At 45.7% G+C, this 17229-nt stretch overlaps 2 protein-coding genes and 2 gene segments (V, D, J or C); all 4 read right to left on the reverse strand.

Moving 5' to 3' along the window:
• Nucleotides 1-17229, reverse strand: part of LOC104671035 — a 724295-nt gene that overhangs the window by 371223 nt on the left and 335843 nt on the right.
• LOC104672491 (immunoglobulin lambda-1 light chain-like) overlaps nt 1-17229 on the reverse strand; it is a 605026-nt gene that overhangs the window by 354777 nt on the left and 233020 nt on the right. The gene's annotated exons all lie outside the window — the stretch shown is intronic.
• Nucleotides 1-17229, reverse strand: part of LOC104674970 (immunoglobulin lambda-1 light chain-like) — a 651096-nt gene that overhangs the window by 349415 nt on the left and 284452 nt on the right. The window lies entirely within an intron of this gene.
• LOC104674967 overlaps nt 1-17229 on the reverse strand; it is a 611567-nt gene that overhangs the window by 343812 nt on the left and 250526 nt on the right.

A 17229-nucleotide genomic window follows, 5' to 3' on the forward strand; every position in this document is an offset into this window, starting at 1 on the left:
TAGGAACTTGATTCCTTTGCACCTGATTTCCTCAAGAGAGAAAGATCTGCTGAAGTCCCTCATCTGAGTGAGCTCCTGGCCCTCAGTGTCTCTGCTGTGCGGTGTCTGTGTCTCTGTGACCCTACCTGCCTGGGCCACTCCATGGTGCCCTCTGCTTGGCACGCACCTCCAGCCTCTCTACACTGTGAGGAAACGGGGCTGCTCAGTCCATGGAAACCACTGCTCTGTGTTGTTGGTCTCCCATCTCTTCAGCTGCAGCCTTTTCCCATCCCCACCCCCACCCTTCATGCCGAAGCATCTGCAGCATCAAATCCCTTGAGCACATCAGTCATTCTAGGTCATGGAGCATTCAGGGACACACGTGGGAGGGGCCCTGTGGAGGAAACAAGGAGCAATGGCCGGGGCCACAGTCCGATGCTCCCAATCCTGCCCTTCCCACTCATGAGCAGGTGACTTGTCCTTTTCAGCCTCTGGTTCTCAGCCTGAGAATTGAAGACCACAGGGTCCACCCACTGCCCATGCAGGGGATCTGTAGAGAGATGAGTGTGAGGTGGAGAATGAAAGCTTCTAAAATGGGTCATTTCTAGCCTAGTAAAAACCACTTATTTTTATTATAGACTTCATACTTATCTAAAGATTTCAGACCAGGCGTGGTAGCTCACTCCTGTTATCCCAGCAGTTTGGGAGATGGAGGTAGGAGGATCGCTTGAGGCCAGGAGTTCAAGACCGGCCTGGCCAACATGGCAAAACTCCAACTATACTAAAAATACAAAAATTAGCCAGGCATGGTGGTGTGTGCCTATAATCCCAGCTACTCGGGAGCCTGAGGCAGGAGAATCACTTGAACCCAGGAGGCAGAGGTTGCAGTGAGCCAAGATTAGGCCACTGCACTCCAGCCTAGGTGACAGAGAAGGACAGCAAGACTGTAAAAAACTGTATATATATATTTCATTCAACTTTATCTTTGATTTTTTTCCTCATATTACAAAGAAGTGTTCTTTTTGCTTTCTAGGTTTTCTTCCATCTCACTATATCCACAAGCCACAATAAAACCAACTTTTAGGCCAGGCATTGTGGCTCACCCCTGTAATCCCAGCACTCTGGGAGGCTGAGGCAGGTGGATCACCTGAGGTCAAGAGTTCCAGACCAGCCTGACCAACATGGTGAAATCCCATCTCTACTAAATACAAAAAATTAGCCAGGCGTGGTGGTGCACACCTGTAATCCCAGCTACTTGGGAGGCTGAGGCAGAAGAATCGCTTGAACCTGAGAGGCGGAGGTTGCAGTGAGCCAAGATTGCACCATTACACTGCAGCCTGGGCAACAAGAGTGAAACTCTGTCTCAAGAAAACAAAAAACAACTTTTCTTAATCAAGGAGCACATAAGAAACACAGAGGCTGGGTGTGGTGGCTCATGACTGTAATCCTTCACCTTGGGGGACTGAGGCGGGTGGATTGCTTAAGCCCAGGACTTTGAGACCAGCCTGGCCTCGCATAGTGAGACCTCATCTCTATTTTTAAATTTAAATTTAAAAAGATAAATAGAATAAACATAGAACCATTGTGAAAACATTTCTCCCTGTTTCTTTCTTCAAGTCATTTTTAAAACTCTTTCATCTTTTGATGTTTTCCATGGCCTGTGATTCAAGATTGATTTAATTTTCATGTTTAAAATATTATTATTGTTTTCAGGTTTCATTTAGGATGCAGTGGCATATACCACCTTTTCTCCAAACCCAGCTATAAAACCTGGGACAGAATCCTTGGAGCATCAATTTGATTACTTGGAAAACCCAATCATTGGAGGCAGACTAGGGGAGATACCAGCACTTTTAGTAACATCAAACAAGCAGAGAGCTTCCCATTTTCCCCCAGTGTCCCCTGGCCTGCACTCAGGGCAGCCTGACACCTGGAAGGGGTACCAGTGTGCGGCCACAAAAGTTCCAGAAGAAGCTCCACTGTTCTGGCTTGTAGATGAGAAAGGAGACCCCTAGTGCTCAGGGCAAATTTGAAATGTCCGCATTTCCCTTTTCTTGTGTTTGTTCTTCTCTCCATTCTACAAGATCCAGCCTCCAGGAAATTCTTCGTGGTGACAGCTGGGACAGTGGAGACTGTGGGGACTTTCTTTCCTCATCTTCGGAACTGATTTCCAAGAAAGTTGCACTTAATCCCCTTACCTTTGTTATTCTCTGTCCTCTTGGTGTTTGATTGGACACAGACTCAGTTGCAGGAAGTGCGCAGCAGTGCAGGGTAACTAAAGTCACAGTTTTTTCACCAGAAGACCAAAAGGGAAGGTCCGGGGAACCATAAATAATGGGCAGACTGGAGAGAAATAAGTTTGAGGGAAAAAAACCCTGTAAATTCCTTATGAAATCTTCGGCTCAACTCTGAGCTGCACGTGCATGGATCTGATCCAAAATAGAATAAGACTCAGGGAACAGAACCAAGGAAGAGATCTCCACCAGATCCCAGATGACCACTGTGGAGTGATCCAGGCGCTCTGTTTCCCAGGGACCAAAGGCAGAGCTGGGAACTGTTTATTCCCATTCGGTACCTTCTAGGTTCCTTCAGTTAGAATGACCCTCAAATATCTCTGTCCCCTTCCTATGCAGTGCTCTGAGGCTGGGGGCTGAGGCTATTTATTAGCCTTTCTAGAAACTAACATATTGGGACGCAACATATTTTGGACGCTCCACTCCCAGCTTCTCCCTTAGAAGGGTCTCAGGAGGAAGCAGTCCATGGAACTCCATACACTCCCTGGTTAAACCACAGCCATTCCCTTCCCCAAATCCAGGCCCTCGCCGCCCCCTGGTGGCCTCAGATAGAGGAGCCCAAGCCCCAGGAAGGCAGCTGAGTGGAGCTGGAAATCCCTGTCCTGCTCCTGCCCCTTCACACTCCTTCCCCTCCCAGCTCAGGACCAGGCCTCCTGGTCCCTTCTAATCCCCCCCAGGCTCCTGGCCCTTGGTCCTCTGGCTTCCTCCAGGATGGCATGCACCTTCTGCCACACCAGGGGGCCCAGACCCTCCCCGGCAGAACCTCTTAGCTTGTCCCAGGGCAGCCTGGTCACAGCGTTAGTGCACCTGAGGCAGCTGTAGAGGCTCAGGGTTACAGAAATATTGTTAGATGGCAAATAAAACCAACCCCAAGAGGAAGGCTGAATGAGAAAAATGGGATGAGGAGAAACTGATCAGTTCATCAAAATGGTTTGGAAGAAAGACTAGTTCATGAAGGACAAAGAGTACAGTCAGACTTGAGAACAACTGAGTGGACAGCCAGAGGTGAGTTCCTGAATTTGAGGACATGGGAGAAGGGTCAGGGATCAGGCTGGGGCTAAGGGTTCCAGCTCCAGGGGCCTCTCATTAGACATTAAAGTGATAAGCGGCCTGGCGCAGTGGCTCACGTCTGTAATCCCAGCACTTTGGGAGGCCGAGGTGGGCGGATCTCTTGAGTCCAGGAGTCTGAGACCAGCCTGGGCAACATGGCAAAACTCTGTCTCTACCAAAATTTTTTAAAAATTAGCTGGGCATGGTAGTGCATGCCTGTGGTGGTCCCAGCTACCAGGGAGGCAGAGGTTGCAGTGAGTCAAGATCATACCACTGCACTTCAGTCTCAGTGAGAGAGGGAGACTCTGTCTCAAAAAAAAAAAGAAAGAAAAGAAAAGAAAAAAAGATAGGTTGTAACCTCCACCCCACAACTTAGTTTTCTTTCTCTCTATGAAGTTCTAGAACTCTCAGCATCCCTCCAATTCAGATTAACTCTTGCTTTTCCAAAATAAATAGCTTGCTAATCTGCCTCCAAAAAATTTTTTTGATTGATCATAGGAAAAATTTTAAGTGTACATAAAAGTTGAGTAGAAATATCACCTAAATTCTCACAAACCTATGAAACTATTGTTTCATTTTGGGAACCATCCCTCTAGATTTCTTGCCGTACTTAAATGTGATGTTTACAAATATGAATTATATATCTTCCATAAGGATGAACACATAGTAAGTTTTGTTCATTTTTCTATCTCTAGCCATAAAAGATTATTTGGCATATAGTAGACCTTTGGTTTATATTACTGGAAACAATTAGTGATGTATAAATTGAATTAAGGTAACTAAACATATATGATTTTACATAAATAGGATCACATTATACATTCAGGCTTATGAATTGCATTTTGTACCCAAATGTTACAGACATCATCATCTTGTTACTTGCATCTTGTCTGTCTTCTCCAAAAAATCCTCATGAGTCCAAACAAAGCACTTTATGTTTTTCCCTCAAACCTGTTGCTCTCCCATCTGTCTCTGTCTCAATAAAAGAAAGTAGTAGCCACGCTGTTGACCAAGTCAAACTTCCAGGAGTCAACAACTCTTTCTTTCCTTCATGTTCCAGATTCAATCCAAGAGCCAACCTGCCAACTCTAATGGTGAATCTCCCAATCACTCTCCATGACTCTACCTGGGACAAGCTTCACTCTCTTGTGCCCAGACAAAGGCCATAAAACGCTCTGCCTACTTCAATTTTTCTTCCATAAATTTCACGCAACATGAATGCTAAATTTCATTCATTTAACACATCAATCACTTCATGTAAAAATGATGGAAGATCTTTGAATAAAGTCTCTTTTCACTTACGAAAACATCCAGCCATTTGCCTCTGCTTTCAAGTGATCTGTCTGCACATGATCTGTTGGCTGCCTATAACTCCCCTCTCATCTCCTTCCTCTCTTTCCTCAGTTCCACTGGATTTCTTTCTGTTCTTTCAATTATCAAGGTTCTCTCTACCTCAGGGCCTTTGCACAGGCTCTTCCTCTGACTGGAATTATCATATCTTCATTTTTTGCATGCCTAGATCCTACTGAGGACACACAAATGTACCCAACAATCGACTCAATAACACCTGCTTGTTGAATGAATGAATGAATGGAGACAACTTAAGTAGGGAGGCTAAGCTATTAGCCTCACCCAAAGAGTCTCCAAGCCACATTTAGACATGTTAGAAAAAAAGATTCCCAGAAAGGTCTGATAGTGGATTCCAATTAGACAATTAGATAAATGTGGTTTTTTGTTTTGTTTCTTAGAGATGAGCTCTCACTATGCTACCCACGCTGGTCTTGAACTCCCAGCCTCAAGCAATCCTCCAGCCTCAGCCTCCTTAGTAGCTGGGATTAAAGGCATGCACCACAACTTTGCTAGAAATAGGTTTTTATGCAATTATCTGTTCCTCTAGCAAACGTCACAATCAGTGCTGTGTTTTTACCCTCTTGCTCACTCTCTGCAGTCATCCCATGACTTAGAGGAGGAAGAGCCATGGGATCTGATCTTTCCCACTTTATCCCTCCCTGAAAAACACAGTTGTGGTTGTGGAGAAAGCGGAGGACTTACTCATCCCCGCTCTGAGTGGGGAGGGTGAGGAGAGGATTCCAGCCTACCTGGGATATACCCAACATCTCCCTTCACAAGGACCAAAGGCGGGGCTGGGGACCTCTCATTCCTATTCAACCTCTCTGAAGGGTGGATGCTCACACATCCGTCTCACTGTCCTCAGCCCCTACAGTGGCCTGAGACTGAGGCCTGGGGATGTTTATTGACCTGTTCAGAGAAGGCACTGAGTGGAGACAAAAGACTTGTAAGTTCATCCCCTTTGGAGTCCCTGTAGAAAACAAAGCTCTTGGGACCTCCCACAAGTAGGATAAACCCCAGTAGTACCTTGGGACTATTAGAGTCCTCAAACTCATACCCTCGCTGTCCCCTGGTGGCTTAGATAGAAGGGTCTAGTCACAAGAACAACTGAAGGAGGCCCAGTCATCCGTGTTCTGCTTCCTCTGCACCCTTCCCCCTTTCCCTCCCAAATCTAAGTTTGCTCCTTCTCCCTCCCTCATTTACCCTTGTGATCTATGCAGTGCTCCCTCCCTGGTTCCTCCACCCAGAATGGAATGTGTCACCTGCCATGCCTGCTGACCCAGGTTCTCCAGGCTAAAGGCCACTCGCTTGCCCCAGGGACCCCAGTCCACAGGTCGCTGCTTGGGAGGTAGGTCTCAGTTCCAGGTCAGAGAAATATTGGATATAAATTGAAGACAACCCTGGTAGTAGGACTGGAGGAGAGAAATGAGACAAAGAAACCCTTTTAGAGTCTCAAGATGTTTGAAATAAAACATCAGGAGGGAAGAGAAAGAGATAAGCCTGAGCTGGGGCTATTCCGGGGCCTACATAAAGAATCTTCCTTCTCAGCAAGTGGGAAAAAGTGGGACAACGCTCAGAGGAAGCTTGACCCAAGGGTCTAGATCCAAGGACCTCTCATGAGAGTGGAGTTCTGTTTGAATACATGAGATTCTGGGTCCTCCTTTTGCTGTCACCAGTGTCCATCTTTGGAGTCACAAATCAGAGTAGTTCACTAACCTAGAGTGAGGTCTTCCGCCCATGGGATGATGCATGATTTTTGTATTCTACAAAGACTTGGAAGCAATGTATAGTAGATTGAATGGCTCCTCCAAAGATATTAGGTATAATCATTCAGAGGTCTTTGTTTTTAGCCACTCAGTTTATGGTTTGTTCATTTATCACAGCAACTACAGGGAATTAATCCTTGGGGTAAAAATCCTACTCTGGAATGACTGGACATTGCAAGTTGGACTCTTTCAGAAACTTGTTAATGGGGTTTGGCCCTCTTCCTTACTTCCCTCTGAAATATAGATTAAAAGCTAGGCCAGAGGCTATGGTTCACACCTGTAATCCCAGCAATTTGGGAGGCTGAGGCAGGAGGATCACTTGAGGCCAGGAGTTCAAGACCACCCTGGATAGCCTAGTGAGACCCTCATCTCGACAAAAAATAAATAAATAAATAATAAGCTAAAAAGATTAGAAGCCATCCCTTTCTTGGTGGCTCGTGCATCTTGCCGTGAGAGGTGCCATGATATACTGACTGACTCCATCATTCAATGTCAGGGGCCTTGGCTGCCACTTCATCTTTTGCCACACACCTGCCTCCTATGCTTAAGCCCTGACAATGTGACACTATGATGGCATGGTCCTTCCATCCCTATTGCTATCAACTCCCTTACCAGCCTCCCCTACTGGCCTGGTCTAGAGAAGAACTACCCACTGAGTTTCTCAAGGATGCTAGGTTTCTCTCACCAGTGCACCGCTTATCAATCAGTTACAGACTGCAGCCCCCAGGCCCTCCTGACAATTCCCTCACCTGGGGAGGTGTCCATGAGTACCTGGTATTGCCTTTCCAGCTAAGCACTCTCAGAACCCTTCTCTCTCCTTTCCTTTCCTTTCCTTTCCTTTCCTTTCCTTTCCTTTCCTTTCCTTTCCTTTCCTTTCCTTTCCTTTCCTTTCCTTTCCTTTCCTTTCCTTTCCTTTCTTTCCTTCCTTCCTTCCTTCCTTCCTTCCTTCCTTCCTTCCTTCCTTCCCTCCTTCCTTCCTTTCTCTTTCCTTATTTCTTTCCTTCCTTCTCTCTTTCTCTCTCTCCCTTTCTTTTTTTTTTTTTTTTTCACAGTCTCACTGTGTTGCCCAGGCTGGAACAGCTCGCTGCAGTCTTAAACTCCCCAGGCTGAAGCAATCCTCCTACCTCAGACTCCCTAGTAGCTGGGACTACAGGAATGTGCCACCATGCCTGACTAATATTTTTTAATCTTTTGTACAGACAGGGTCTCACTATATTGCCCAGGCTGGTCTTAAACTCCTACTCTCAAGCCATTCTCCCATGGTGGCCTCCCAAGGTGCCAGGATTACAGGTGTGAGCCACCACACCTGGCCTCCCAGGACCTTTTGATTCCTCTCCCACCATCTGCCACAGCAAGTCTGGCATTATGACCTTGCTTGGTATGGACCATTGCTTTTTCTGTCCTTCTAAGGGCCATCCTTGCAGCAGGCTTGCAGAATGCCTCAATGTCTTTGCTAGGAGGGTAAAGCCTGCGTCCCAGGAGAGTGCTTCCAGCAGATAAACCCTCCCCAGTCGAATCTTAGGTTTTGCACTTTGATCTTGCACCCTCAGAATCCAGCCCTGTACACACTTGCCTGAAGCCCAATGCACGTGTTGGCTGGTTCTGGAGCTCCTTAATTCTGCAGCAAGTCTATCACATTCCTTGTCAGGTTTCTTGGTGACTCAATTCTGGTTATTGGTCCATTGGTCTTAATGGGAGAAGGTGGCATATTTCGGGGGACACTTATGCTGGTGAATATAATCTCACAGGTCAGAGGCCTCAGCGTCATCTTCAAGCAAAAGGAAGGGAGACATGGGCTTCAATGAGTAAGGGAGGGCCACTTCTGCAGGCTTAGAAAATTCAAGGACATCAAGATTTTCATATACATAACTCCAGATGGCCTCATCCTGTGACTCAGTACCCCAGTGTTACCCTGTCAGGGTCCTGATTGTCTGTTATACTTAGGATTAAGCCCTGGGCCTCAGTCTCCCCTGCCCTCTGTCCAAGCAGAAGAGAGGGTAGGGAAGGCTCATGCCCAGAGAAAGAGTGCAAGCCAAAAAGCTTTTTCAGCCCAAAAGGAAGCTTTTTTTTTCAGCCCAACAGGAAGCTTTTTGGCTTGCACTCTGATGGAATTAAAAATACACCAGTCTAGCAAATTGACTATTTAAGTAAAAGGCACTTGAAAACACCAATTGCAAAAAGATCATTCTGCCCTCTTTTCTGTTTCTTAAAAGCAGAAGACAAAAGTCCCATGTGAAAAACGCTGTCCCTCCCTATGCTAGAAGGAAAAGCAACATTCTTATCCTCAAGGATGAGAAATCAAAACTGAGATACTTCTGAACAGACCTTATTATAATAACTTTTATCTTTTAAGCAAAATCAGTGTGGACTGGGAAAATTCCAGAAGCCTCAAAAAGATTTTTTCTTCTCAGCAGCTGGGATGAAGTTGGATGGGGCTCAAAGGAACCTTGGCCCAAGAAACCTGTCATCAGAGTGGAGTCCTATCCAGATACACCAGATTCTGGAGCTTTTTTTTTTCACATATTTTAGTTGCTTCTTCACAACTGACTATTCTTTGACCAATTCATTATATACATAACTGACTCTAACTGCTTCTTTGGGTCTTCATTTCCTTGTGAGGGCTCCTGTGCCATGTGAAACTTGTATTAAGTAAATTCTTATGCTTTTTCTCCTGCGAATCTGTTTTATGTCAATTAATTCTTGAGCCCAGCTGGTACCATAAGAGGATGGAGCTGGAGCCTTGTTTCCCCACAACTTCTAGTTTTTCATTGCTAATTAATCATTCCAGCCCTTTATCTTTTGCAAATCATCAATCACACTTAGTGTCAGTGCTACCACACTGTTCTAACAGAGGAAGCTGTGGAATTGGTTCCTTTAATATGCTGTTTTCTGGCCGGGCATGGTGGCTCAAGCCTGTAATCCCAGCACTTTGGGAGGCCGAGATGGGTGGATCACGAGGTCAGGAGATCGAGACTATCCTGGCTAACACGGTGAAACCCCGGCTCTACTAAAAAAAATACAAAAAAACTAGCCGGGCTATGTGGTGGGCGCCTGTAGTTCCAGTTACTCGGGAGGCTGAGGCAGGAGAATGGCGTAAACCTGGGAGGCGGAGCTTGCAGTGAGCTGAGATCCAGCCACTGCACTCCAGCCCGGGCTACAGAGCAAGACTCCATCTCAAAAAAAAAAAAAAAAAATATTCTGTTTTCTTCACATCTCTCTGTTGCGGGAAGTCAGGGACCCCGAACAGAGGGACTCGCCTGAAGCCATGGCAGAAGAACACAAATTGTGAAGATTTCATGGACATTTATTAGTTCCTCAAATTAATACTTTTATAATTTCTTACGTCTGTCTTTACTGCAATCTCTGAACATAAATTGTGAAGATTTAATGGACACTTATCACTTCCCCAATCAACACCCTTGTGATTTCCTATGCCTGTCTTTACTTTAATCTCTTAATCCCGTCATCTTCGTAAACTGAGGAGGATGTATGTCGCCTCAGGACCCTGTGATGATTGTGTTAACTGCACAAATTTCATATTGTTCAAACATGTGTTTGAACAATATGAAATCTGGGCACCTTGAAAAAAGAACAGGATAACAGCAATCTTCAGGGAACAAGGGAGATAAGACTTTGGAGTCTGATTGCCAGTGAGCCGGACAGAACAGAGCCATATTTTTCTTCTTTCAAAGGCAAATAGGAGAAATATCGCTGAATTCTTTTTCTCAGCAAGGAACATCCCTGAGAAAGAGAATGCACCCTGAGGGTAGGTCTACAGATGGCTCCCTTGAGGCGGCCGCCTTTTACGGTCGAAGCCAAAGGGATGAAATAAGCCCCAGTTTCCTGTAGCACTCCCAGGTTTAATAGGACAAGAAAATTCCCACCTAACAAATTTTGGTCAGACAGGATGTCTGCTCTCAAACGCTGTCTCCTGATAAGATGTTATCAATGACAATGAGTGCCCGAAACTTCATTAGCAATTTTAATTTTGCCCCATCCTGTGGTCTTGTGATCTCACCCTGCCTCCACTTGCTTTGTGATGTTTTATCATCTTGTGAAGTATGTGATCTCTGTGACCCACACCCTATTTGTGCACTCCCTCCCATTTTGAAAATCGCTAATAAAAACGTGCTGGTTTTACGGCTCAGGGAGCATCATGGAACCTACCAACATGTGATGTCTCCCCCGGAAACCCAACTTTAAATTTCTCTCTCTTGTACTCTTTCCCTTTATTTCTCAAGCCAGCCAAGATGCTTAGGGAATAGAAAGGAACCCACATTAATCATCGGGGGCAGGTTCCCTCGATATCTCTCAAATGTCTGACTCATGGCCCTGCTTTTTCATTTCCTCCTATAGGTAAATCATCCCTATTCACCACTAGTAAAAAGTTTACACACTGCATTGTTCCACCATGGTAGGGGCTATACGCATATCTACCCCCACGCCCCTACCTCTGACTCCCGCATATTGGGGTCTCCATTGCTCCAGAATCCCATCTCTCAGTGTCTCCTTTCTCAGACATTCCTGGTCCTAGGATAACTCAGGACTGTCCTGGCTTTAGCACTGAAAGATCTATGTCCTGGGAAAACCTTCGGTCCAGGGCAAATAGAGACAATTGGTAATCTTCCTGGAAACAATGGTCACAAGCTGGGTCTCCTGGAAACAGATGTTAAGGCGGAGATGAGCACACAGAATTTTATTAGAGAGTGCTTTGGGCATCACCTGGAATCTGCCTGGTGAGCAGATCCCTCCAGAGTAGGCAAGTTCAGGACAGCATTTGCAGGTGAGGGCTGACTTCTGGCTGCATCACACTTTTGTCCTGACAGGTGATCTGGGACATTGGCCTTGACATTGGCCCATCAGCAAATGGCAGATCTCACTTTCTTCAATCAATGAGCTGGGAGTAAAGTCCTGTGGAGTGTGAAGCACATAAAGCATTTCCAATAAAATGCCTAACACATTTAAAAATTACAAGCATGTGAACTGCTGCTCAATTGGGGAAAAGCCTCAGATATTTGGGGGAAGGGACTTCAAAGATCCCATGTCTTTTGTTTTAGGCATGCTTTGAAATCAGCGTGTCATCACAGGAAGAATAACATCAATAAAATACCTGTAGGTACATAACTGGACCAGAAGCCCACCAGACTGGAGGTGTGTGCTGGATTAGGGCCCAGCCTCCATCATCTGTGGTCCACAAGGGAAAGCACTAGAAGGTGCCAGGTACTTCCTAAAGGAAGTAAACGGATGGTTTCTCCTATGTAATCAGTTTACATCATGTACAAAAATAATTTCCTGTATACTAAGGTTTACCAGTTAGAGGGCAAGGAATCCTTGCACAGTACAAATCAGAAAGGTACCATATGTAGAGAAGATGTCAAAATGTATGGTACCTTAGCTATATTAGATTCCCATTGTTGCTGTAACAAGTTGTCAAAAACTTAGGGGCTTAGAATAACAGCAATTAGTTTTCTTACAGTTCTGAGAATCTAAAGTCTAAAAGAAGGCTTACAGAACTGAAACAAAATTATCAGCAGGACTGGTTCCTTCTGGAGGTCCCAGGGGAGAATCTGTTTCCTTGACTCTTCCAGCTGCTAGATACTGTTGGCATTCCTTGGCTTGTAACTGCATCATCCAACAGCTGTTCAGGTCTCCTTCTTTTCTGTCCTCAAATCTCCTTCTGCTTCCCTCTTTTTTTTTTGAGACAGAGTCTCGCTGTGTCACCCAGGCTGGAGTGCAGTGGCCGGATCTCGGCTCACTGCAAGCTCCGCCTCCCGGGTTCACGCCATTCTCCTGCCTCAGCCTCCCGAGTAGCTGGGACTACAGGCTCCCGCCACCTCACCCAGCTAGTTTTTTTTTTTTTTTTTTTTGCATTTTTTAGTAGAGACAGGGTTTCACTGTGTTAGCCAGGATAGTCTCGATCTCCTGACCTCGTGATCCACCCGTCTCGGCCTCCCAAAGTGCTGGGATTACAGGCTTGAGCCACCACGCCCGGCCCTGCTTCCCTCTTAAAAGGACACCTGTGATTACATTTAGGGCCCATTGGATAATCCACTATAATGTCTCCCTCAAGATCCTTAATTACATCTTCAAAACCCCTTTTGTCATATAAGGTAACGATATAGCTTGGATATTTGTCCCCTCCAAATCCTATGTTGTGTTCTGTGCTCCCAGAGGTTGAGAAAAAGAAAAAGAAGGTGGGAAGTTTTGGGGTCATGGGGGTAAATCCCTCATGAATAGCTTGGTGCCCTCCCTGTGGAGATCAGAGAGTTCGTCTATGAGAGAGATGGTTGTTTAAAGAAATTGGCACCTCTCCTCTCCCTCTTGTCCTGCCTCTTGCCATGTGATGCCTCCTCCCCCTTCCACCAAATTGAAAGCTTTCTGAGGTCCTTACCAGAAGTAGATGTGGGCACCATGCTTCTTGTACAGTCTGCAGAACCCTGAGCCAAATAAACCTTTCTTTATAAATTACCCAGCCTCAGTTATTCCTTTACAGCAATGCAAAATGGACGAAGACAGGCAGTATTCACAGGTCCCAGGAATTAGCACCTGGATGTCACTGAAGGCCATGACTCAGGTTTCCCTACCAGCCTTCAAGTTTTACTGAGGCACAGACAGGAAACATTCTGAGGTGTTGTTCCCAGGATGCTTTGCACAACAGTACACTGACATATTCCAAAAACAAGAGCTGTCCACGTCTAATTTTTAAAAGCCACTATCATGTGACCTCTCTGTCCTCCTTTTCTTAAAATAGTATTCTAGACTGAATATTCGTGTCCCCCCAAAATTCATATGTTGAAACCTAACCCCTAATGTAATGGTATTTGGAGGTAGGGCCTCTGGAAGATGATTAGGTCATAAGACCAAAAGGTTTGAGAACCACTGATCTAGGAAAGATATTTACCAAAAAAAGAAAAAAGAGGAGAGGCAGGAGAAGGAGGAGGAGGAGGAGGAGGAAGAGGAGGAGGAGGCCATCCTAGCTCCCCTGGTATCTCACACTAGTAATGGTTAGTATGCAGCAACCACCTCTTTCTCTCTGTACTCATTCTCAGTTGGTTCTCTTAGATTTAACAGCTAAATCAACTATAAGTGCAAACATTCATTTCTGTCTCTTCCATTGTAAAACTGTCTTTTCTTTTTACTGTCGTATTTTTGAATTTGCTGGAATAATTTTTGATATCAGCATGCAGTATGCTGTCCACTGCAAATAGACAAAGAGTGTAGAGAAACACAAGACAGGTATCATTACTGAAGTGTATTTTTAGTAGGATAGGCCAGACCAACCAGAGACCATGGGGCCAGGCAGGGAGTGAGAAGAAATAGGGGTGGTAGGTTTTCCCAAGGGGCCTCTCCACAGTGGAGACCAAAAGACACTACTCTATCCCTTGGCTCTAAACCCAGATCTGCATACCCATCTAATAGCATCTGAACTGTCATCAGCTCTGTCATTTTATTATTGTGGTTTACGCTTGGAAAATCTACTTTCTAGAACACCACTAAAAATCAATGAATAAAATAACAGTGTCTTAAAAAGTAAAGGATGTCTTCTTAACTTCTGAACAGAAAGCACAAGTCTTCTCTGTATAATTAGAATCTCCTCCCCTAGTCCTCACTGCACACAATTACTGAGGATATACCCTATGGTTACCCCAAATAAGTCATATCCTTGCATAATCTCTTCACTTGAATTCAAGAAGAACCTGTGACTGGCTTCTAACCAATAAATACGGCAAAGGTGATGAAATATCTCTCTTTTCATTAGGTTACATGAAATGGTAAATGAGCTACGAATGACTTCTAGGAGCTCTAGGAACTAACGGCACTGACGGCAAATAGCCCCCGAAAACCCTGGCTTCAGTCATATAGCAGCAAGGAAGTGAGTTCTGCCAATAAGTTTGGAAACAGATTCTTCCCCAGTTGAGCCTCCAGATGAAAATGTAGCCAAGCCAATGCCCCGATTTCAGGTTGGGAAGACCCTGAACAGACGGCTCAGCTAAGCTGATCCCACACTTCTGATCCAGGAAAGCTGGGAGATCATAAATGGGCGTTCTTTTAAGGTGCTAGGTTTATGGAAATTTGTTACACAGCAAGAGAAAACTAAAACCTGAATCATCTTGGTCACTTTGGTCAGACAGGTGGAGATGAGGTAAAGAGCGAGACCTCAATCATCGAGTACAGGAACACCTGGGCTCACACTGATGGACATCTTCAGATGAGGTGGCCCCTGAGCTGTCTAAGTGCAATAAGAAGCTGTTGTTCTTCCTCCAACCTTGCCACTGAAGAGGGAGACCAAGTCTGCATTCAAAGGTCATTTACTGCACAGAGGAAAGAGGGAGTTTTTATTTTCATTTTTGCAAAGCCAAGTACCCTGGGAGATGGTTTCTCTTTCCCACATCATTATAAAGAGCAATGAGAGTTGCATAGGGTCCCATTCCTGAAGTGTCCACACCCTTGGGATTATGAGCAGAAATGAAAGCAAACACCACCATCTGACTGCCTGACTGGTGTGAAGCCCCGTGACACTGGTCACTCATGGCAGATTTGGTCTCTGTTCCCCACGGACTTGGAACACATCTGGGTAAAATGCTATGGCTGTCCCAGAACAAACAGTGACTGTCAGGCCCATCTTCAGTCTAGAGGACAAAGATGGCCAGGAAAACTGTGTTGCCAGACCTAGAGACTGAAAATCAAGCCCTAAGGGTTGAGACTGGACATAATAAATCAGGAGTGTGGGGGCAGTTCCTGGGGATTGTAGGTACCAATAGATATGGTTAGAACCCTCAAGGTCACTGCTGTTTCCAGTGCAGAAGATGGTGACTGTTTATCCCAAAGTCTCAGACACTGAGGGAGGCTAAGTCGAGGCTGAGGTCAGGCCCCTGAGAGAAGAAAGAAATACAGATGGGGATTAGGTCAGAGCATGACCCCAGGTGAACCAGCAGAGGAGAGAGGAAGAGTCAACCCAGGTGCCCAGGTGCTCTTCCTTGAGGACTCTTGCCCTGAGGGTGAAAAGTTTGAGGCAGCAGAAGTCAGACCATGGTGGAGATGCCCCAGAGCTGCCTTCTGAGACCCCAGCATTGGGACAGGACACTCAAGGCTCTCTTAACTCCTCCCATGTCCTGAGATGCAAGAGCATCCTCCCTGAAAATCTGCCTCCTGAGCACTGACAATTCTTAGCTCTTCCTTTGCTCCAAGCCCTGGAGGCCTACACCCAGGGGAGTGTGCAGATGCCCTGGCCCAGGCTGGAAGGGTGTGGAGGGCATAAATCCTCTTCCAAAGTTGCTTTGAGGCTGGATTGGTAGAACACAGAGATGCCAAGCACCATCCATCAGTGAGCATCTGGATTTCTAGTGTGTTCCCTGACCCAAACGCCTCATCTTCCCTTCCTCTCACATACCTGGGGAGGATCCTCCTGCCCTTTGTACACCCAGGAGGCCTGAATCTGGGGGTGGAATCATGCTGCTCCTTACCTGAAGGCTCCTGCCTTTCCCTCTGAGCTCATTCACAGCTACCCACAAAAGAATTTTTCTCTTTTTTTTTTTTTTTTGAGACAGAGTCTCACTCTGTTGCCCAGGCTGGAGTACAGTGGTGCAGTCTTGGCTCACTGCAACCTCTGCCTTCCAGGTTCAAGCAATTCTCTTGCCTCAGTCTCCCAGGTAGCTGGGACTACAGGTGTGTACCACCACACCAGGCTACTTTTTGTATTCTTATTAGAGATGGGGTTTCACTATGTTGCCCAGGCTAGTCTCGAACTCCTGACCTCAGGTGATCTGCCTGCCTTAGCCTCCCAAAGCACTGAGATTACAGGCATGAGCCACCATGCCTGGCCTCCAAAAGAATTTTCCAAAGTGGTGATTCTCCCATTAGGACACATGGTGATGGGAACATAGGCAAGCCATTCTGAATTCTCTCCAAGACCTTCCACTGTGGCCTCTTGTGCATCTGCTGAATCCTGCAACAGATTGGGAATCAGGGGCCATTTCAGGCACATGTTATTAAGTCAGGAAGCCAGTGTGCACTAAGTGTCATGGGAGAACAGCCAGCCAGAGTGGCCCCACGCTGGAGCCTTGCACCAGGACTACACAGCCTGAGTTTCTTCTTGACTTGACCACTCTGTCTTGGACCCGTGGTTTGTCTTTTCGGTCAGTGTCTTCACCTGAAGAAAACTAAAACAGCAGTAAAGTTCACAAACTCCTTGCATTCGCCTGCTTAGAAAATCGAAAGGCAAAGTGTTTCCATTAATCAGCAAGGTCTCTATGATTTTTATTCCCAGAATGGTTAGGTTGAGACTTCTGGCCCCTTCAACTCCAGGTTTATTTTAGGTGGTCACAGAAAAATACATATTTTTCTCTCTCAGTTCTCTATGTCACCCGTGCAAAGGTTAGTCCTGACTCAGCCTCTTTCAGTTCCAGGAGCAGAGCAGAACAGACTGTCAAATGCATAACCCTCCCATGCTTCCCTCATTGCAGTCTTTTAAAGTATCTCTTGTCATTACTTTAATTCAGCACAGGTTGACTCTCACTTTCCAAAATGAAGATACCTCTATTTTCATTGCCAGTCAAGGAAAAAAAAATTATGATATGTTTATGAACTGAATGTGCACATCCCCCCGCCACAAATTCGTATGTTGAAGCCCTAACCCCCATTGTGGCTATATGTGGAGATGGGGCCTCTAAGGAAGTAATTAAGATTAAGTGAAGTCACAAGGGTTGGGTTCTCATCAGATACTATCAGCATCCTTATAAGAAGAAACACCTACACTGTCTCTCCACACATGCGCACAAAGGGGTCACGTG

This window comes from Rhinopithecus roxellana, chromosome 13 (assembly GCF_007565055.1).
Source record: "Rhinopithecus roxellana isolate Shanxi Qingling chromosome 13, ASM756505v1, whole genome shotgun sequence".
Lineage (NCBI taxonomy): Eukaryota > Metazoa > Chordata > Mammalia > Primates > Cercopithecidae > Rhinopithecus > Rhinopithecus roxellana.